The sequence below is a fragment of the Crotalus tigris genome, unplaced genomic scaffold (genome assembly GCF_016545835.1).
Source record: "Crotalus tigris isolate CLP2741 ecotype Arizona unplaced genomic scaffold, ASM1654583v1 scf7180000018101.4720394464:4744507, whole genome shotgun sequence".
In the NCBI taxonomy this organism is placed as follows: Eukaryota; Metazoa; Chordata; class Lepidosauria; order Squamata; family Viperidae; genus Crotalus; species Crotalus tigris.
Window position 1 is genome coordinate 1,524,426 of NW_024096823.1, and position 21,950 is coordinate 1,546,375.

At 38.6% G+C, this 21,950-nt stretch overlaps 1 protein-coding gene across 5 annotated transcripts in view; it reads left to right on the forward strand.

Annotated features, from left to right (window-relative positions):
- LINGO2 (leucine rich repeat and Ig domain containing 2) overlaps positions 1-21,950 on the forward strand; it is a 684,882-nt gene that overhangs the window by 120,378 nt on the left and 542,554 nt on the right. For all 5 annotated transcript variants that reach the window (XM_039347805.1, XM_039347804.1, XM_039347803.1 and 2 more), the window contains exon 2: positions 17,108-17,202. The gene's annotated coding sequence lies outside the window, so the exon portion shown is untranslated. The remainder of the gene's footprint in view (positions 1-17,107; positions 17,203-21,950) is intronic.

The following is a 21,950-nucleotide window of genomic DNA, read 5'->3' on the forward strand; positions in this document are numbered from 1 at the left end:
GATAAAGTCCAGGAGAACTAATTAGATCTTTAATTTTATCATTAGTTCCATCTCACTGTTGCCCAATTTCTCACCATGCATGGCTGTTTTGGGGGTTCATCTGAAAGCTTGACTTAGCCTAGTAATTTATTTTAATGTAAAAGACAGTAAATTAACTTTTCTGCCTTGTCCTATAACAATCAGCTGTACTATATTTCAGAAAGTGGCATCATAAGATTACTCCTTCCTTTAATCCCTTAGCTAAAGTATCTGTCTAATCTGTATGGATGTAGCAATTCCTCTATTGTAGGAATTGCTGTTATAGAATTCTTCCTATTCTGTGCCCAGTTACAAATACTTAACAAAAATATTTTAATGACCATAATTCAAAATCTCTGTGCAAATAACTTGAAATTTTGCATGCTTCATCCTCTTTTTTGGTTCTAACTTTTGTGCAGCTATCACCCCACTTATTGGATGCAGAAGGAATGTAATCATTTGCGGAGGAGTACTCTGTTTTCATTTCTTCAAATCTTGCTCCATGATTCTAGTGCTCTTGAATAAATGATACTTGCACACTCTTAGACCATACTTAATCCTATATAGAATTTGTTCATGCACTTCTGTCTGCATGGATTGGATGGTCACACTTTTCTAAAGGACACCAATAAAAAAAGAGTATAGTACCTAGAAGTAGTGGTGATATATAAATTTGCTATGCACTTATATAAAATGTGGGAAATGGGACCAGGATTTTTCCCCATGCACTTGTGTACAGGTGGTGAATAATATATGACTTTGGTCTCTATCTGAGTCCATTTTACATGTGTTTGTTTATAAGTCTGCCCATCAAGCTTGTGAATCAACTTGAAATTTAAGGATTTCTTTAAATCTCACCTGAGAAAGTATGCAATTTTTCCTCTTTAAATATAGCTTCACCATACACTTAGTATATTTTTTATTTTCTTATTAATGATATTGCAGCATTCAGAAAATTGTGTTAAACTGATTTCTGGAAATAGGTATCATAGTTAGAAATGAAGTAAAGAGCTGAGAGATGATTAAACTTATGTGTGGGGCTGATCTTGAAATTATATAATCACAGCTCCCAAATCATTTTGATGCACAGATAAGTCAACTTGCCTGAAATGTTACTGTGGGAAGATGGACGTTTTAGTAATAGTAATAGTAGTAAAGTTGGAAGGGACCTTGGAGGTCATCTAGTCCAACCCCCTGCTCGGGCAGGAAACCCTACACCATTTCGGACAAATGGCTGTCCAGTCTCTTCTTAAAAACTTCCAGTGTTGGAGCATTTACTTCTTCTGGAGGCAAGCTGTTCCACTGATTAATTGTTCTAACTGTCAGGAAGTTTCTCCTTAGTTCTAGGTTGCTTCTCTCCTTGATTAGTTTCCACCCGTTGCTTCTTGTCCTGCCTTCAGGTGCTTTGGAAAATAGCTTATTCCCTCTTCTTTATGGCAGCCCCTGAGATATTGGAATACTGCTATCATGTCCCACCTTGTCCTTCTCTTCGTTAAACTAGACATACCCAATTCTCGCAACCGTTCCTTATATGTTTTAGCCTCCAGTCCCCTAATCATCTTTGTTGCTCTTCTCTGTACTCTTTCTAGAGTCTCAACATCTTTTTTACATCGTGGTGACCAAAACTGGATGCAGTATTCCAAGTGTGGCCTTACCAAGGCATTGTAAAGTGGTATTAGTACTTCACGTGATCTCGATTCTATCCCTCTGTTAATGCAGCCTAGCACTGTGTTGGCCTTTTTGGCAGCTGCAGCACACTGCTGGCTCGTATTTAAGTGATTGTCTACTAGGACTCCGAGGTCCCTCTCACAGTTACTACTATTGAGCATGGTGCCACCTATGCTGTACTTGTGCATTTGGTTTTTCTTGCCTAAATGTATAACCTTGCTTTTTTCACCATTGAATTTCATTTTGTTAGTTAGTGCCCAGTGTTCAAGTCTGTCCAGATCCTTCTGTATCTGAAGCCTGTCTTCTGGAGTGTTGGCTATTCCTGCCAGCTTGGTGTCATCTGCAAATTTGATGAGTTCCCCATCTATCCCTTCATCCAAATCGTTGATGAAGATGTTGAAGAGTACTGGGCCCAGAACAGAGCCCTGTGTATGTACAGTATATGTGTGTGTAGTGAAATTCTGTTGAAACCAGTCATTACACTTAAGGAAATAGCTCTATTCAGGCATTACCAGAACATACACAAAGCAAAATGTTTAGTGTGGTTCTAGAGATGTTCAGTTCATAGTTTCTCATGCAAACAGGATAGGAAGCTTTTTGAATTCACATATGCAGGATTCCAAACTGTGCAGCATCCCTTAAGGGAGAGAAAAACTGATGCAGAAGTTTACTCTCAACAGATGGGGAGGCAGTAGGAACCATGGACTCTTGTGTGCAGAACCATAGGCATCATTTGAGGATGGAGAGCAATGTTCTATTAAGATAAGCCTAATTAGATAGATTCATCAGCCTGCACTGCTGGCTCATTGTGAGATCAGTGGGAGCAGAAATGTAGCTTAAATACTCATAAAGAGCTGTGTCAATCCAGGCTTGAGTTAAGGTACTTTAAAAACTTTGGCTAGTGCAAAATTAAGCTTATGGCCAGGGCATACTCTCATTAGCAATAAGTGTTGTTCTAGCAAATGCCTCTAGACAACTGAGTTTTTAAGAAAGCTGGCAGGAGCTTATGTTCTATGATTTGTTTCTAGAAAATGGATATTCCAGTTCTTAAAATGTCTGCGGTTTAGATAAACCTCTCTTAGAAGTGATGTAACTGGATTTTGCAGAAAAGCAGATTTTTTTTCAAAAGCAGCTAGTGACTAGAGAATGGATGTATCTGACTTAATCTATTTTCGATAATCAAAAGAACAGTTCTTATTTTGTACTAAGCCATTCAGAAGCAGGGTTCATGGAGAAGTTAGAATTTGGACCCTGCATAATAATTGAGCATCTTTGAGCTTTTCCTCAGCACAGTGCAATTCAAAGCTGTAGAAATCCATGTAGGTTAGTAGAATTTATTCAACAATTTAGTAATACATTATTCCTGCGTACATAAAGGATGTTTTTCTTCTAGAAGTGAACTGACATTCCATTTCTAATATATAACTATGGGTAAGAGGTGCTAGTTTCTATATCAGGTTTTAATGAGTATTTTTGCTCTTCATCAAAGCTTGCTACTGCTGTATTTACAGGCAGGCATCCTACCATCAGGAGCCATGTTGGCTGCCCCTTCCAAGTGGAGTTGGAGAGCTTGCCACCCAGATGTCCTCATTTCCCCCAGGAATTGCATTTTTTTCTTACCTGACTTCCAGCCCCGTCCTGTTTCTCCTTCATGATCCACCGCCGCCGCGTGCAGGGAAACAAAAGAGGTTTGGGGGGGAGGGGAGAAAGTCAATCAATCAATTCCACCTTCTTATGAAAAAAAAAGTTCTCTGAAGTTGGAATTGATTGACTCAAGACTGCAGGGGTGGCCTGGCATAGGAAGGGCACACGCCCTGCCTACCTGCCCGCTTCACCATCCGCCCTCCCTGAGCCTCTGGTGCTCTACCTGCTACTTTGGTCAGCCTAGCCACCGCCCAGCACGACCGCCCCGGGGCTGCAGGGGCTGGCCTAACATGGGAAGGGCAAGTGCCCCACCCGCACCGGTATCATACCTGGTCCACCACCATGCTCTCGCCACTGTGTTGCTTCTCCACCCCATGCATAGGCTCCACCCACCACTGTGCGCTCGCGGCCTACTGGTACTGGCAAAAAGTACCAGTAGGTACTTGAAAGTAAATCCTACTGTTTACTTCAGAACCCAAAAGAAAGTAAGACCAGGTCTTACTTCTGGAGAAACACAGTAAAGTAATATATATAAATGTTAAAATTAAAATTTCAAAATTAATTTTTAGAAGGAGGCAAGAATAATTATAAAAAGGCAAAGGGAGGTATCTCGGGTCATCAGTCAGCCCCACAGTTGTGTACATCTTTGAGCCACAGAGCACTGTTTTTTAACCCTTTTTCAGAAATTTACTTACCCCTGGGGCTAGGAATATTTCTCCATGGTGGAGAAAGCTCTCTTCCTAGACCCCGTCAGTTGGAGTTCTTTAACTGACGGGGTCTGCAACATGCCTTCCCTGTCTGACTGGGTGGGATGGGCCAATGTAATGGGACAAAGCTGTTTGTGCAGGTAGTCTGGCCTTGTGCCTGTAGGGCTTTGTAGATCACAACCAACATCTTGATCTGGAAGAAAAATAACACCCTATGCAGTTTGCAAAACAGAGGTGTTACATGTGTCTTTCTTTGGGCACCCAATATAGATCCTGTAGCCACTCTTTTGGATACCTTTGTGTTTTTTACACCTAAAAGAGCATCAGCAGACTTGTATTTTATAAAGGTTTGCTAGCTTCATCATTTCACATTTGCCCAGCCTACCAGGAGAAATGGAAGTGTCCCTTCAATATTTCTTCCAGGAGGAATTTTTTTTTTCCCTTTTCTGAAAAATGTAGCAGAGAGTTAAGTTCTAATCTGTCTTTTTGTCTTATAGACTACTTTTTATGCACAGTTTACATTATACTCTTTATTACTGATGCTATTGAGATTTTGTCTTACTTGGTTTGGAATACATATTAGCCCAACTTGGATTGCGCAGTGTTGGGATTCAAATATGTGAACAACCAGTTCTTTGTGTGGATGCTGCTTCTGGAAGTCCATTCTGGGCCTGGGCAACAAAAAATTAGCCACCGGTTCTGCTGAACTGGTGCGAATTGGCTGAATCCCACCACTGATTCTGTGCCATTTTCTCCCCAACAGTCCTCTCCATATTGGAATGTAAAATTAGATTCTGTACAAGTGAGGTTAGTATGCAACAAACTAGCTGCTCATAGACAGCTGCTCGGATTCCTTTTCTTTTTTTCAAAAACCCACAAATTGTAGTTTGATTTGACTTGATTTGATAGTAACATGTATAGATATGAAAGAGCTTATTTCCATAGTGCTCCTTCTGCAAATAGAAGGGTTTCTTTAAGATTCAATAGAATCATTTGATAAAGGGAAAGGAAAAGGCAATTTTCTTCTTTTTCTTTTTTTTCCCCTGCTGTTTTTTTCCCACCTCTTCTGTCATGATAGGCAACACAATGTCAGCAAATGTCAGGGTGTCTGTCACCACAAATACAAAGTCTGCACACTTCCAAAATTAAAATAAAAAAAAAATGACTGAAATCTCACAGGATATTAAAGGTGAATAGAGCCATGAAATGAAACAAATATTTTCATATACAACTTTTTGGTGTCTCATAAATACTTTGATACCCCCAAATCATTTCTGCAAAGAGGATTATCAGGTGGCCGGTAGTTTTAAAAAGAATAATTCTAAATGAATATAATTGATTATAACAATTCAGTATTAAAGAATGGGTGTTCATGGGCCCATCTATTGCTAAATAGGTTATTTGTATTCTGTTGCTTTGCTAATAGAAACTATGTTTTTTTTTAATTGTGTGTCTGAAAATATTTATGTTATCTTTGAAAATGTCTGTTTTTTCTAACCATCTGGCCTCTATGTCTGTAATTTTTCTGTCAGGAATTTAGCATGTAAAAATCCTGCATGTATAAATACAGTTGATTTAAAATTTAAGTCTGCTGACACCTTGGCTTAATTCACCCTTCTAAATCACTTCTGTTTTGTCTCTGTAATTGGTACCTCAGATAGACCTTATTTTCCCTATTTAATTTGTCTAGGGATTTTCTCTGAGATTGATAAATTCTAGGAGCATGTTTTTGTATATGGAAGAATTTAATTTGTTTTCTGGCCAGAAACATAAAAGCTGTGAAAAGCTGGGCATTGTCATATCTGCAATTAATTAATACCACCTAGTCATGAATGGGCTGACATTTTAGAAGAAAATATAATTTTTTAGTCTCATTGTGCCCATCCATACGGTCCCTATAACAAGTCTTATAAATCAATCATCTTGATTGATCTTTGATTCTGTTGACAGACAGAAAATAAGCAAAACTAAAATTAAAAGCAAGATTGAGAAAGAATTAAACTCAATTATATGTCCATGCTCACCCAACTGATTTTTCCCCCCCTGCACCAGGACACCCTCCAATTTGCTCAGTGGTACTTGATAAAAGAAGTAGCAATAGGATTAAGGGAGATTTGATCTCAGAGTACCCATTCCACTAGAGAAAAATCATTATTTGGTTGTGGTTTAGTTCTCAGCTATACTGCTAGGAACTATGGAAGTTCCAAAGAAGTGCTTACTTTGGCCCTTCTTAATTAGCTTTTTATCTGTACAGTAGCCTTCAAACCTGGAAAAGCATTTCTTTTTCTCCCCTCAGCGAGACATTTCTTTTTCTCCCCTCAGCTCTTTCTAGATTTATGCAGACAATCTACCTCTTCACTTTCAAATAGGCTTCACACATTTGGTAATGAGGTTTGCTCTCAGCGAAACACTAATTATTTCAGTTTGATGATTTTTGGCCTGCAGCTCCTTTAACTAACACAGTGTTTCTCAACCATGACAATTTTAAGGCATGTGGACTTCAACTCCCAGAATTCCACAGCCAGCAATGCTGGCTGTGGAATTCTGGGAGTTGAAGTCTACATGCCTTAAAATTGTCAAGGTTGAGAAACACTGACAGCTTTTACAAACAAGCAAATATTAAAGTCATAGTTGCACGGTGGTCTTATCTTTAAGCTCTACTTTCGGGAGAATTGAACACTACTATTTTTTTTTTAAAGTACCACAGGAGACAATCATTCGTATCCTGTCTAGGGCTTTTTAAAAATTATTTTTTTTTCCTTTAGGACAATTTCTGTAAATTAGCCAGTTGATGCTGGTGGTCGGAATAGGTAGAATTCTTTGAAGCCCGCACTAAAAGCATCGTCTTATTAAGAGAACGCAGTGCTGAAATAATACTCCTTGGATACATTGAAAAGCTTTCCTTGGTGCCTGAAATTGCTATAGAAATGACAATATGGGGATGGAAAAATGGAAGTAGCTAGGTAATACAAAAAGTATAGGTGCCCCAGTTTTGATCCTGCTTCATTGTGGAGAAAGCTTTCTGTCCCCTTTCAGCATTCCTTAGCGTAGGTAAGGAGTTTGATAATATCTGAGGAATCTGAAAATGTATAGCTTCCATGTTCCCTGAAAGGAGAAAATGTAGAGGAGACACCTCAGTAAGAGATTATTCTTCATTGTATTTTAAAGAATACATATATTTCAATATTGTTTATAAGATAGAGCAGGATTTAACATAAAATCGCATTCTGTTTATCAATATCCAGTGACATCTAGCGCAAGGCTTTTCAACCAGTGGTTGACATCTAGCGCAAGGCTTTTCAACCAGTGCTACATTGGCACTTGGCAGGTGGTACACGACCATCCTAGAAAAGTGTAGCGGGGGAGGGGAATGAGCTGAACCGGTGGCAGCATCACACAAGCCTGAGTGAGAGATGGCTGGAGCTGCAAGGCTGTCAGGGCTCAGCGGAAGCGCCAGGATCAGCACTTCTTTGGGACTGTCAGGGCTCAGCGGAAGCGCCAGGATCAGCACTTCTTTGGGACTGTCAGGGCTCAGCGGAAGCGCCAGGATCAGCGTCAGGCTCCAGCTGGAGCTTGGCGCTGATCCTGGCGCTTCTGAGCCCAGAAGAAGCACTGATCAGCTAGAATGTTGCAGCATCTCCAGGGTCTTGTTATTTACATTCAGATGCTTGGCAACTGATTCATATTTATGACGGTCACAGTGTCCCAGGGTCATGTGAAGTGACCAAAACCTGCTGCAACCACCCAGCAGACAGGGGGAATAAAAACCAAATACCCCCCCCCCCGCTGCCAATCCTCAACAGAAATGCTCACAACAACGAAAACCTCGGACAGGAGGAAAAGCGCAGCTGGGCGGGCAGGTATCTTGCTCGGCTGTGGCTTGGGAGGCACTTTTTTCAGTGTCATTGTAACTTTGAACAGTCACTAAGCGAACTGTTATAAATCGAGGAATACCTGTATTTCATTACTTTTTTCCTTTTTGGGGGGGGGAATCATCAAGTTTTTGACACCTTGCTAGACAAGTGGTGGTACTTGGATATTGCCATATCCTAAAAGTGGTACAATGGGTAAAAAGGTTGAAAAGCCCTGATCTAGAGGACAACAGCTTCTCAACTCTTCTTTGGGAGAAGAGTTTATTGAATCTCCTCAAAGCCTTGATTCAAAATCCTTCAATATTTCAATCTACCCCCTTTTTGATGACTGATACAAGAAAGCCAGGGTGATGCTGTTATGCTAAAGATGATGCCTGGTTTATGAACAAGTTCCAAGCAGCCATAGGAGGTGGAAGTGAGTGAGGAGGAAATAAATGATCGGTCAATGATTTGCAGGTGATTTGACCTTTGTGCTTTTTGATTTCTCTCTGCCATTTTTAGCTCATCTTGGTTCAGAAACATTGATATGATAGCTTGCTGTTATATGGTAGTAACAATATTGGCTTTACAGGTTGTCCTCATTTAGCAACCACAGTTGGGAGCAACCACTCTGTTGTTAAGCAAAGCAGTCGCTAAGTGAAACCACAACTGTGCTTATGAACTTACTCCACCTTTCTTTTGCTTTACAGATAAAACGTTACATTTTATCATAACTGTGAACAGTCACCAAATGAGGCAAATCACTAAAGTACTCATACAACAAATATGTGAGCTAGATTTCTCACCTTAGAAGGTAAAGGCAAGAATGTCTAATAACAGAAAGATTATTGTGATAGCTGCACTTTGGCTCTTTAGTGGGTGGGAACATTTATATTATTTTTTAAGTTATAGTACAATTAAACTTCATTCATAGCTTGTCTAGATTTCTTTAAACATTAAAGCGTATTTGAAAGCAAGAATATTAATAGCCATTCTTAGTTGACATAAATTTTGACCTAGACCCAATCTATCAACCAATCCCAGAGCATGAAAGGGGTTTGCCTTGCCTAAGATGTCAAATCTATTGTTTCACATTTATGAAATGTCAGAATAGCAAGTTGAAGTTATTAATATTTATGTGCCTTCTTTTCAGATCACAGTTTTAGTCCCCAGAACACAAGGAACAACATCTTTGCTAATTGGCTTTCATGCAATTGGGTCGGAAGAGTGTTATGCTTTGGGGAGAACAGCAAGTCTAATGAGTCTCTTTCACATTGCTGTGTGTATAAGACTCCAAGAGGCATTCAGAGAAATTGGGCTTAATTACAATTAAAAATAGAAGCAGTATCAACGGATTAATAAGTGAATGCCTGTGGCCCCACTTTTTTGACATTAACCATACAACATTAGCGTTTGCTACTGGAGAGGAAAATGCTTTCATTCTTTATTAAATTTGTTTGCAGCATGCAAGAGCAGTTTTGGGTTTGTGTTTGTCAAAAAATTGCTCAGAAATAAAAGCCACTATAATAGATAGATGGAAGATTTGAAAGATAGTTGATTCCATTCTTCGTCCTTTCCTTTCCAGTATGAATTTCATGGCAAAAAGTGGCACTTTGTATGGGACACACTCATAAAAGCTGGAATATCTAATAGGAGCTCCAACTCTGCAATCCAGAAGCACACCTTTGCAAATATGCACTGTGTGATGAGATTTGCTATAGAAATATAGGATCTGCTAGAAAAGACATTTTATTTGTTGTCCAGGTGTGTAAAGACTACAGTTCCTGGAAATCCCAGGCGGCAAGCCAATTACACAATTGAGTAGTTATTCTGGAACATGTAATACTAGCACATCTGGGTAGGAACAAGTTCTGAAAGCTAATGTGAATTCTGAAAAGTTTTGGGATAGCAGGGATTAGTTTCACTCTGAGTTAGCAGGGGAACTTCCTTGTCATGTATATACCTAGATAATTTGAATATAACATTCCATATTTTTATTCCTTGTTGCAATGAACCTTTTAGGTAAATAGTGTAAGATTATTTTTACATCTGAATTAGCTTGAGATGCAGTCTAATTCTGGAATATAAAATGGATTCAAAACACTTTATTGAAATAAAGTACCCCATACTGTATTTTAAATTCTTTTTTTTCACAAGTGAGGGAAATTGACTGATGCCCTTCATCCATATATGAAATATAAATACATAGAAAAATAAGGATTAGTTTTCTGGAGAATTTAAGACATAAGATGGCAAGGAAGTTTTATAGGCTAAGCACTTTATGATTAATAAATTGCAAAAGTTGAGCTGGGTAACTACAGAAATCAGATAAATAAACTTCTGATTTGGATATGAAGAAAGAAATCAGCTGAGAGTGAAAATATATGGAACATTGAATAGCTTTCATTTATTTGAAGAATGAGAAGCAAAAGAAAGTTTATTATGTTTGGGAGAAGCCTTTTTGCCAGTAACAGAAGCATTTCAAATATTTTATACTTTAAGGCTGTATGCATAATACTCCCTCTTAATTTTCTCCTTATATGACTGTGAGATAGGTTGGGCTGAGAAAATATCTGGCTCAAACACATCCAGTGAGTTTCATATACTAAGATCTGGTCTTCCCACTCAATTGCAAGGGAATAGGAACAAGAGAAATGCTTGCATATCAGAGTGTAACTTAGGTCATTTTACTATATTATTATATTTCTTTACTATATTTCAGAGCTTGAGTAATTCAAACTTGAATGTTTTCTTGGGTACTGGCCCTCATTAATGAGTTATAACTAATAAGCAGAAACCTATGAAGTTGGAAAAGTCACCTTTTGACTCAGATGGGAGCAACTAATGAAGTTACTTTTATACAAAGAATGTATGATCATCTATCCTGACCCGTGGAACTTATTTCTCAGATGATTGGCAAACTCCCTATTAAAAAATCATTAATGTGAATAAAGTTATAGAAATGACATGTGGCATATACCTATCAAACTGTGTCAAATAGCATATTCCTGGCAAGCTATGCTATAGCTGCTTTATAAAATTATGCATCAAACATCAGAACATCATGTGTTGTTGTTGTTGTTTCTGAAGAGCTTAAAATTACTAGCACTCCAGAATACTTTTCTAAAAAGAAAGATAATGTCTTACCTCCAGGCGCTCTCTATATAAGCTAACTGACATAAGAGAACATCCTAGAAAGGGTATGTGAAAGCATAAAAGAATCAGAGGTTCACGAGATGAAAAAAATGTATAGCTTTATAGTATATAGAGGGTAATAAACTATGAAATACCTGAATTTTTCACACCACAAGCACAGGTATAAAATATTTCTAAGTATGAGAAGAGGTTACAGCAGGGGTGTCAAACTGCTGGCCCATGAGCCGGATGCGTCATGCAGAAGCTGCGCCCATCCCAGCTCCAGCAAGGGGAAAAAGTCACGATATGTCGCGACACTTCATGTGACGCAGCGAGTTTGACACTCTAGGCTAGAGCATAGGATCGAAGAAAATGCTGAAGATATCAGCAGATTAGGTTACATGCAAATATGGCCAATAAGATGCTGCATAAAGAGAAATTAGACATTTGGACTACAATTCATAACTCTTTTTCATTGCAAATGCTGGTTGGAATTCAGAGATTTGAGCTAGAAAGCATTTGGAGGGGTTTGAGCTTGCCTTTCTCTTGACTATTTCAAAAGTAGAGAATCCAATACCCTCCAAAAATATGGGATTCCCAACTTTCATTACCACAACTCTTAATTAGGGATTATGGGAGCTGGATCTAAACATTCCAGAGAAAGTTGGTTTCCCCAGTTTTGACCAAACCTCCAAGATTATGGATATTTTTTTCTTGAGAGAAAAAGATGGCGAGAAAGATTATTGGTAAAAGCATGCAGGAAAGGAACCATTTTGACCGAAATGTCTACAAATATCATGTTTTGGTTTTCATCCCAGCCTTTTGATGTGAAAAAGGAAAAGAAACCCTTCTCCTTTTCCACCCAGAGCAGTTTTTTTTAAAATTGCAATGGTGCAAATGAGTTTTTTTAAAAGAAATTGCATATCAAGAATAGAATTATTTTAATGTTTTAGGAGGAAATACTTAAACTCTCTCTTAATTTAATAATGAAGGTTGTCAGCACGCTATGTGTTTAATCTATTGCAAGCTGGAGTGTACTCCAGGAGAACACTAATAGAAAAATTAGTTTGAATCTACCTAGTTCAGTTCTAGATTAATATGTTTCTCTATGTGATAACATTCTTCCTGTAGAAATCCCTGACTTAAGGGGAGTGCAGCAACTGCTAGGTTTTTGGCTGTCTCAGAAAATAATTTGTAGCAGATGCTTTATTGCAGTTATATTGCCTTCAATTTTTTTTTTAAAAAATTATGATATCAATTAATATTAACCAGTACTTTATCTTTCACATAAAATTTCACTGATGGCAAAATTTCAAATCAAAGGGGAGACTGCTGCTTGGATGAGATACCAGAGGAATGTCAAACACTCAAACCAAGTTTTGCTAAGGCTTCCAGCATTCCTCAAGAGGTTCTGCACATCTGTAGTTTAAATCAAGAACATTTTATATGCACTGCAAGATGTGTTTAGCAATGGCCTAACTTGTTAAAATGGCTAACAGCAGTGAACTGAAAGAAAAAGCGAGTATATAATTCAAATATCCTGGCATATATCAGAAAGACAAGTGTTAAGCATGCTCTCCTGATCATCATATTTATTATAAATTAATTGGATTATGACGGAGTGAGAATATCTATTTATATATAGTGAAATGAGAGGCATGCTTAATGAGGATATGGCTGTCAGGTCCCTTTAACAGGGAAGCTAATGGATAACTATTATAGTTCCTCCTTCCTTCCTTCCTTCCTTCCTTCCTTCCTTCCTTCCTTCCTTCCTTCCTTCCTTCCTTCCTTCCTTCCTATCCCTCCCCTTCCCTTCCCAGCAGCCAGCAAATGGCTACTATCAGATGGGGAGAAGGAAGAAGAAACTGCACATGTGGTCTGCATGGGGCAGGTTCAGAGGGATTGATGAAGGATGACCTTCCCTACTGGATTCTCTATTGACTTTTTCCCTGCAAGCTTCCCACAAGCAGATTTTGCAAGTGGGAAGGTGGCAAGGAGCAAAGGAGCATCCACAATCAAATCAGTTCCTTCTGACTTTCCCATCAATTTGTGGGAAACAAATTTGAGGATCATGTGACTGCAGTTGACCTTGTCAGTGTGGCAGCTGTGTTGAACAGCAGCAGTGCAGTGGAGCTGAAGCAGCAACCACTTTCACAAATGTCACTGTCCCAGAATTATGTAAGTTAGTGATTTGAATTAACATTGGTTCAATAATTCTTGCCCCAAACAGCCCAGTTTTGCTCAGTTGAAGGTTACAAACAAACAGACACAAGAGTTTTTGTAATATATAGTTAGTTATTAATTGGAGTAGAGGCAAGCATATTCAGAGGCATTGTTTTAATTAACAATGCAAGAGGTAGTAGAAATCATGTCAAGTCTGGTTTCAGAATCTGTATTAGAAATAAAAAGCAAATAGAGCAAACTAAAGATTAAATACATTCAGAGTTCAATTTTGGCTTAGGAACAACTAATTCATCACTGAATAAACTTTTTATTTGAGTTTTGTTTTATGCCTGATTTCAAAAGTTTGTTCTCTATAGTTCAAGGCATAAGGTAGGATAGGCATAGTGATGAAGGGTTCAATTTATTCATAGATAGACAGGTAGCATCTATTTTTTCATAGGAACCCTTAAATTAACTTTTATCCCAGATGTTTCCCTATAAACCTGTCACCTTATGTAGAGAATTGTCTAAACTTGGTGAACCAACTTTAAGTCCAGTTTTTGGTTTCATGTCTGACTCCCCTACTATTTAAATATTAAACTGCTGTCAGTTGCATGGTCTGTTTCCTCAATGTTTTGTTACCTTCCTGTAGGAATTTGGTTCCCCCCTCTCTCTCTGGAGATTTCAGAAGGGTGAGTTCCTTGGATGTTAAAGTCACTTCTTATCTTTGACAGTACAGCGTTTTTCCTTTGTTGCACACAGCTTTCAGCTCTCAGCTTATTCCGCTTCTTTCTGTCTCTCCCATGATGACTAAGTTACCTTCCAGGCTTGTCCCACATAAATTTTTAAGAGACGGTTACAGGTAGTCCTTGAGTTGGGACAGCATTTGGGATCAGAATTTCTGATGCTAAGCAAGGTGGTTATTAAGTGAGTCCTGCCTGGATTTTACAACCTTTTGTGTTACAGTTGTTAAGTGAATCGCTGCAGTTGTTAAGTGAGTCATGTAATCTTTAAGCAAATACGGCTTTCCTCCCTGACTTTGCTTGTCCAAACTGGGAAAGTTGCAAATCATAGAATCATAGGACTGGAAGGGACCTCAGAGATCTTCTAGTCCAGTGGTTCTCAACCTTTTTAATGCCGCGACCCCCAACCGGTCGTAAGTCGAGGACTACTCAACTGGTGCAGCACTGTTTGCAGAATGGGACTTTTGGAGGGCTCAGCAGGGCAGAGACAGCCTGAACAATTCCTATTGGCTTTTGAAAGCCAATAGAATTAGACTCTATTCAAGAGAGTCTATTCTATTGGCTTTCAAAAGCCAATAGAATAAAAGGGAGTAGCACAGCTAAGGAAAAGGGGAAAAAAATGGCGGACTGTGTTGTTTGGCAACCCCCGTGAAATGGTCGTTCGACCCCAAATGGGGTCCCGACCCACAGGTTGAGAACCACTGTTCTAGTCCAACCCCCTGCTTAAGGCAGGAAGGAGTCTTATACCGTATGGTTATCCGGTCTATTTTTGAAAACCTCCAGTGATGACAATCAAGAATGGTGATGACTCCAGGATGCTACAACCCATTGTAAATATGTGTTAGTCTCCAAGCACTCCAATTTTGATCATGTCACTATGGGGGATGTGCAATGGTTGCAAATGTGAGGACTGGTTATTAAGTCACTTTTTGTAACTTTGAACAGTTGCTAAACAAATGTTGTAAGTCAAGGATTACTCCTATGTTCTAGATTCAAATGTTCTAGACACCTCTATTCACATTTCCACATTCCAGCATCATCAGTCACTCAGCAGTTTAGCAATTTGGCTCTCAGCCCTCCTTCTGTTTCTCTTCGAGTTAGCAGTTGGCAAGCAGGCAGACAGACAGACATTCCTGGTTTTTCTTTTTCTAGAGCAGTTATGAAGCTGCTGCACAGGAAAGGCCCTTCAGAAGCTTGGCTTCTCTCCAAACACTAGGCAGGGCTAGAAAAAAAAAATCTGTATTTTTCCAATCTATTAAAGCTGTCCCTCTCTACATACATACTTACTGTATTGTGCGAAGGGAGTTTATGTTTTCTATTCATTTCTGTGTGAGTTTCCTTTCTCAGCTACTCCACAACTATCAGTAATTTATGTCTCTCTGACTTTGTACCATCGGAACATCCAAGTCTCCTTTCTTTTTAATTTCCTTCCTGTCTCTGTAATCCCTGTAATTATATTAGAGTGTGTATAATCTACACCAGATCTCTTTGATCATCACACCCAGACATTTTTATAATGCTTGCTACTAAAGCACAACTTTTTGCATCTTCTTTGAAGATAGCAATGAATAGTGATTGAAGTACTCTACTAATATATAGTGTACATCAGGGGTGTCAAACCGCCAGCCCCTGGGCCGGATGCATCATGCCGAAACCGTGCCCACCCCATTGCTGGCAATGGAAAAAAAATCACAATATGTCACGACACGTCACGATGTTGTGAGTTTGACACCCCTGGCATACATTAAAAAGTCCCACGCATCACTCCATATATTTTTAAGCTGCTCTTAGCAGCTGTAAGAACACAGAATGATAAAGTAATAAATTGGTGACTTGCATTGACAAAAAATATTTAAAATGATAAAACAACCATTTGGTTTGGAGGAAGAGACCACTATGGAATTATACATTGAAAGGTGTACGTAAAAAAAAAAGGTTTCCCCCAGTTTCTGAAAGATTTTTAAAAATAAAGGTTTGTTTTGCAAGAAAATGTAAGCTGGGAGAATGGAAATAAAAGCAACATTGTGTAGCAGGTCTGACTACCCATTCTTTAATGGCAATAGCATGAAAGTAATGGTTTGAAAGCTTTTACAATATGCATAAATCTTTTCTTTTTATGAACTACTATTTTATGAAATTGTTTTCTCCTAAATTTTGTTACATGATGTGTTATAGCTTTTACATTTACATTTAACATTTTGCTATTTATATGATCTGAAGAGAAACCAGATTTTTTTTCTCTACATAACCTTATCATGCTCTATTACTGTTGTATAATTTTGTAGTTGAATTATCCCCATTGTTCTGATCATTGATCAACTTATTTTCCTTTCTTTCATTTTCCTCCCTGTTTTCAAATTGAAGATATTAGTCTGCAATTCATCTTAAGCCTCTTCCTTGGATTGAAAATTGACTTATGTAGGTGTAATATGAAGAGCAGATACATCTCTGGCTAAACAACAAATGCTTTTTTGTAACATTGGCAAAGATGAAGAAAAATCCATATGTCCTCAATAACTGTTATTGCCAGTTTTGCAACAGTAATTGACTTCAGTCCAAAAGCATTGCCAACTTGAGTTATTTTTAAAATAATAAAAGCAGGGCACAAAATAAAATAAATAAATAATAAAGATCCATTGGTTACGTGGCCAACGTGCCAGAGCATCGACTTTATGGAAGACTGTGACTCCTCATTTTCTCTGTCAAATTCCTAGAAGAAAAAATGTATGTGACAGTTGCTCAACCCTTCCTCCAACTGTCTTTCATACATGTGGAGGCTGATATATTCTCAGTACTATGATCACATTATATCAGTTTTGCAAGCCCTACACTGGTTTCTGGGTACAATTCAAAATGTGGATTTTAACCTATAAAGACTTTTATGTCTTAGCACTTAGAGATCTGCAAGTAACCTTGTTTGGTCAGATTTCACTCTTCTATGATATCTCTCTCTCTCTTGTTGACATCTAACAGGATTTGATGATTCTGCAGATTTTTGTATGTTTTTTTTTTTTAAAGAGTGGAGTACAGAGCATCCATTACCTAAAAAAGTTGCTAAACTAAGTTTGGAAGGCACAGAAAAATTAATTTATTGTTTGCTTGTTTCGAGTCAAATCAATTTAAAGTTGTGCTTATGTGCTGTGATATGACTACTTAAGATATTTTTATTTCCTTACAGAAAATATACTGCCAAATTAAGAACTGTGCTTCTTGAGTGTCTCTCAAAATGTTTCCCTGCTTGAAGGAGGAGGATGAAAAAAATGTTGCTTTAGGGTAAGTTCATGTAATTTTTAGAGTCGGGAATGTTGGATCAGTATTTAACAAACAACATAAGATAGGGAAAAATAACTGCCATAGGATCAATCCTGTAGCAGCCTTTATATAACAGTCTTATCTATAACAGGTTTACACAGTTTTTTTCCTGAAGTTATCTGCTTTTACAAACAACTTTTGTATGCTTTTGTTATTTTGTAGAGTTGCTTTTTGTGAAATGGTGTCTATATAGATGTGATAAGCAAATAAATAAATAAGGTATATAACTAAGACTCTTGTTGGCTTGGATATAAAGTCCATAAAAATTCACATGGTTCTTTTTCATTTTTCAAAAATCTGATAGAATTTTGCTTGACCTTGGAGTAAGGGGAAAAAACATTTTAGTTTCAGAATTTGTATGATGTACTGATGTAAATATATCACAATTGTTTCCTCTAACAAAGAATTTAGGAGTGAAAAAAAAAATCAGACTCCATTATCTAAAAGGCTGTTTTTGCACTTAGCATCAACTGTTTCTTTTCATAATACTAGGTTTGTAAATTGTAATTCTGTACTTAGGGAAATATTCATCTTTTTTTAAAAAAAGCTGTTAATTTATTTATTCGACTTCTCCTTCTGCAGTAAGTTAGATATTCATTGCTTTATTTTGGTTTGGCAAGATTTGTGTTTTTTTTTAAAATCACAGCAGCATCACCTTCAATAGTCTGCACTAATAATATGATTTCATCTCTCAGTTAGGACACTATTATGACAGTTAAAGTACTGTCTGTGAGGGTGCTAAAACACATGATTACCTATGTGCATACCCTGAATCAATTCAGTTTTCAACAAGCATTTTATGATGGTTTCAATTCCAGAATGAAAAAGCTTGATATGGGTTCTTAATGGATTTAATCACTATCCAGTTTGGTATTCCATAGTGCCCTTGGTTAGCAACTTAGGTAGTTCTATGCCAGGTGCAGCTAATAAAGTTTTATAAATATTAGAGAATAAATGCCCTCTTCTGAGACTAATTCATGCAGGATTTTTGTTTAGATCAGTGGTTCTCAACCTGTGGGTCGGGACCCCATTTGGGGTCGAACGGCCATTTCACTGGGGTCGCCAAACAATGCAGTCTGCCATTTTTTCCCCCTTTTCCTTAGCTGTGCTACTCCCTTTTATTCTATTGGCTTTTGAAAGCCAATAGAATAGACTCTCTTGAATAGAGTCTAATTCTATTGGCTTTCAAAAACCAATAGGAGTTGTCCAGGCTGTCTCTGCCCTGCTGAGCCCACCAAAAGTCCCATTCTGCAAACGGTGCTGCACCAGTTGAGTAGTCCTCCTTGACTTACGAACGGTTGGGGGTCGCGGCATTGGAAAGGTTGAGAACCACTGGTTTAGATAGATGTTCTCTGATCCTTCCAGCAGTGCTCCCCCTCCTAAGACACTATTTTCTTCTGTATTTTTCTCAGAGTATATTCAGAGACTGTTTTTCAACATGGGAGACTTTTTAAGAGAACCTGAAGCGGGAAGAAAACAAGGCCATATAGATAGCCCTGTTCCTTCCAATGTCCAAATGTGCATGCAAAGATGAAAAAGATGACCTCATTTTCTTGAGTGCAAAGACAGCTCACCATGTAATTTGGAGCCCAAATAAAGCAAGTGTCCAGATCAGATAAATTTGCTTTAAAGCAAACTGAACGTTCTTTCTTGACTCTCCTGCCTGAAGAGTTTGAGGAGAGGAAGAGAGAAGGCTGCTTTCTCTCATTCTTTCCCCATTCTGATTGGTCACATACTCAGGGAAATGTTAGCATTGAGTTTTTGGGACAAGCCCAACATTTGTAGAAGGGCATTAGATGAGTTGTTGGGATTCCAGCCTTGAATACATAGTCAGACATTACCACAATTGAGCCCAAAATTTCCGTTGCTCAATAAGAGAGCTGTTAAGTGAGTTTTCCCTATTTTACAACCTTCCTTGTCACAGTTGTTAAAGCAGTCACTGCAGTTGTTAGGTTAGTCACATGGTTGTTAAGTGAATCTGGCTTCCCTATTGACTTTGCTTGTCAGAAGGTCACAAAGAGTGATACCCTAACCCCAGAACACTGCACCCATCATAAATATGAACCAGTGGCCAAGCATCTCTCAATTTTGATCACATGGCCATAGGGATGCTGCAATTTTAAGTGTGAAAAACGGTTATACGTCACTTTATTCAGTGCCGTTGTAACTTCAGCTGGCCAGTGAATGAATGGTTATAAGTCAAGGATTGCATCTAAAGATGAAAAAAAAGGAATCTGGAGCAGGGCTTTAACAAGGGCTACTGAATAATTTTATATCCATTACCAGAGGTTGTAATCTTAGGCAAGATGCTTTATACTTCTGTTTATTTCCTTTGTTTTATCCTTGGCTGATAAGAATACTATATTAGATCCCACTTATCTCTCCATCTTTGGAGCAGCCATGATAAGCATGATTGTGAGATAGTTGGTATAATTAAAACTTCTGCTGTGAATGCCAAATGTGAATTCCTGTTCCTTTGGGGATTTCAAAAGAACATCAAGGCTTATGGTCATGTCTATCTGTCTCTCTGTCTCTGTCTGTCTGTCTGTCTGTCTGTCTCTCTCTCTCTCTCTCTCTCTCTCTCTCTCTCTCTCTCTCTCATTCCCTCCCCCTCTCCTCTCTCTCAAATATATCACAGCTCAAGTTCTCTCTGCAATGCTTTGTCACTCCACATTTCCAAATGTAATCACCTTATACCTCATCATATATTCTTCCCTGAAAAATGCATATACAGTACATGCATGCACAGAAAAAAAATCCACAACCCATTAAGATTAATATCTAAAACAATATTTTTTCCCTCAAGTGTATTTCAGGCAGAAAGAGAATAATAAAATTAATTTCCAGACTCTCTTGGGAACCTGTCATCGTTCTGAAGAATGCAGACAATATAACTGGCAGTACCATATATGCTGGCGTACAAGGCGACCCGGCGTATAAGATGACCCCTGTCTTTGGCACTGAGTCGCATTCTTAGAACGTCATCTTATACACCAGAAACTACCAGTATTTCCGGCGTATAAGACGACTTGGCATATAAGACGACCCCCGTCTTTGGCGCCGATTTTAACGCTTGCGGAAGTCACCTTATACGCCGGCATATACGGTATGTATTCAGAGAAGTCTAGGCAAACAGCAGGACCCTTAAGCTGCCACTTAGATGGGATAAATCTGCTGCTAAGGAAATGCCTCTGAATGGTTTTGCACTGATTATCGGAGGCATTGGACATATATGTTGAGTTTTTCTCCTAGCCATCTATGGATGTCAGTCATTTCATTGAGAGCCTCCCTAGTTTGCTTAAGTGCTTTTATAGGACCTGGGTTTGATTTACTAACTCTATTTAAATTATGCCAGTCAGTAAGTGATAAAAGCAAGTAGATGTGTATATAATGTTCTAAGATGGCGGCACCTGGATCGGCTGCGGCTGCATTGGCTCTCGAAGGTGAAGAGTTATGGGAGGGATATTAAGGATATAGGCCGCATGATCAGGAAGGTTTTAATGTGTTTAAGCAATGTGAAGGAACTAAGGTAACATACAACATACGACTGACAATCTTTGCTGGCATGGTGAGTTTCTAGCTGTTTCGGAACTGTTGGTGAGACCGTTAAAAGTCGTTGGTGCAGTTTGAAATTGTTCTGCCGGCAGCAAGATCTGACTGCTGGCCCAGCGATGGATTCTATTGCAAATAAGGGCTGTTTCCAAAGGAGGCAGAGGAGGAGAGGTCTTGGGGCTTATGGAGCGAAGGAACTGGATGAGGCTATCGGCAGGCCCAGAGGATGGGAGAGAGGCTTTTGGAGGAGTTGGTGGTGGTGGCAGCGTTCTCCAGGGGCGAAAAAGAGTGAGGCCTCTTTAAGGAAAAGGTGGAAGAGACAAGATCAATAAAAGAAAAGGAGATGAGGTTGTTGTGCAGGAATACAAGCTAATTTGAGGGATAATCCACATGGAGCTCCATTTCCATCTGTCCTGTTTGCCATCGTTTGCTCCGTAGAGATTAAAATGGATGATCTGAAACTTGAGCTGGCCACGAACAAGGACTGTATATCGGAGGTGGTGACCCTTTGAGAGCTGTATGCAACGAAATTTCATTTTGATGTATGCCGATTGGTGTACTTTCAAAGTGACAATAAAGTTATTATTATTATTACATGTTAATGTAGACATAATTTCTTTTGTATAAACCCTAAACCAAGCTGATGACCTCAAACATTCCATCTCCTTTAACAATGGATTTCCTCAGCTCTGTTGCCTTCCTGAAAGGCTCATTTTGCCTAATGACAGGATTCATCCCAGATGCACAGATAAAGACCTACCTAGCTTTCCCAAACTGACCAGTCAATTAGATCCTTAGGATTTCTCACCTTGTAGCCCTCAAACTTCTACAAAAATCTTTGCTTTCCCATTGTTCATCCCAAGGGTCCCTCTTGTAAAGCAGGGATTTAACAATAATTGCAGATAAACATGGTTGTTCTCCTCAGTGTTGTGCTTCTTTTCAGACTGAACCCAGACAAAGTCCAGCCCTTCAAGTAACTGAAATTAAGCCCTCAAACTTAGTATAAAAGCCTTCAGGGAACTAATCTATTTGTTTACCATAGAATTAGCTCATCTTCCCCAGCTTAGTGCTCTTCTGTTGGGTTGGTTATAATTCCAAGTCAACATGACCTGAATCGGAGAAAGTAGTATTATTTAATATTACAAACAGTTCTACCT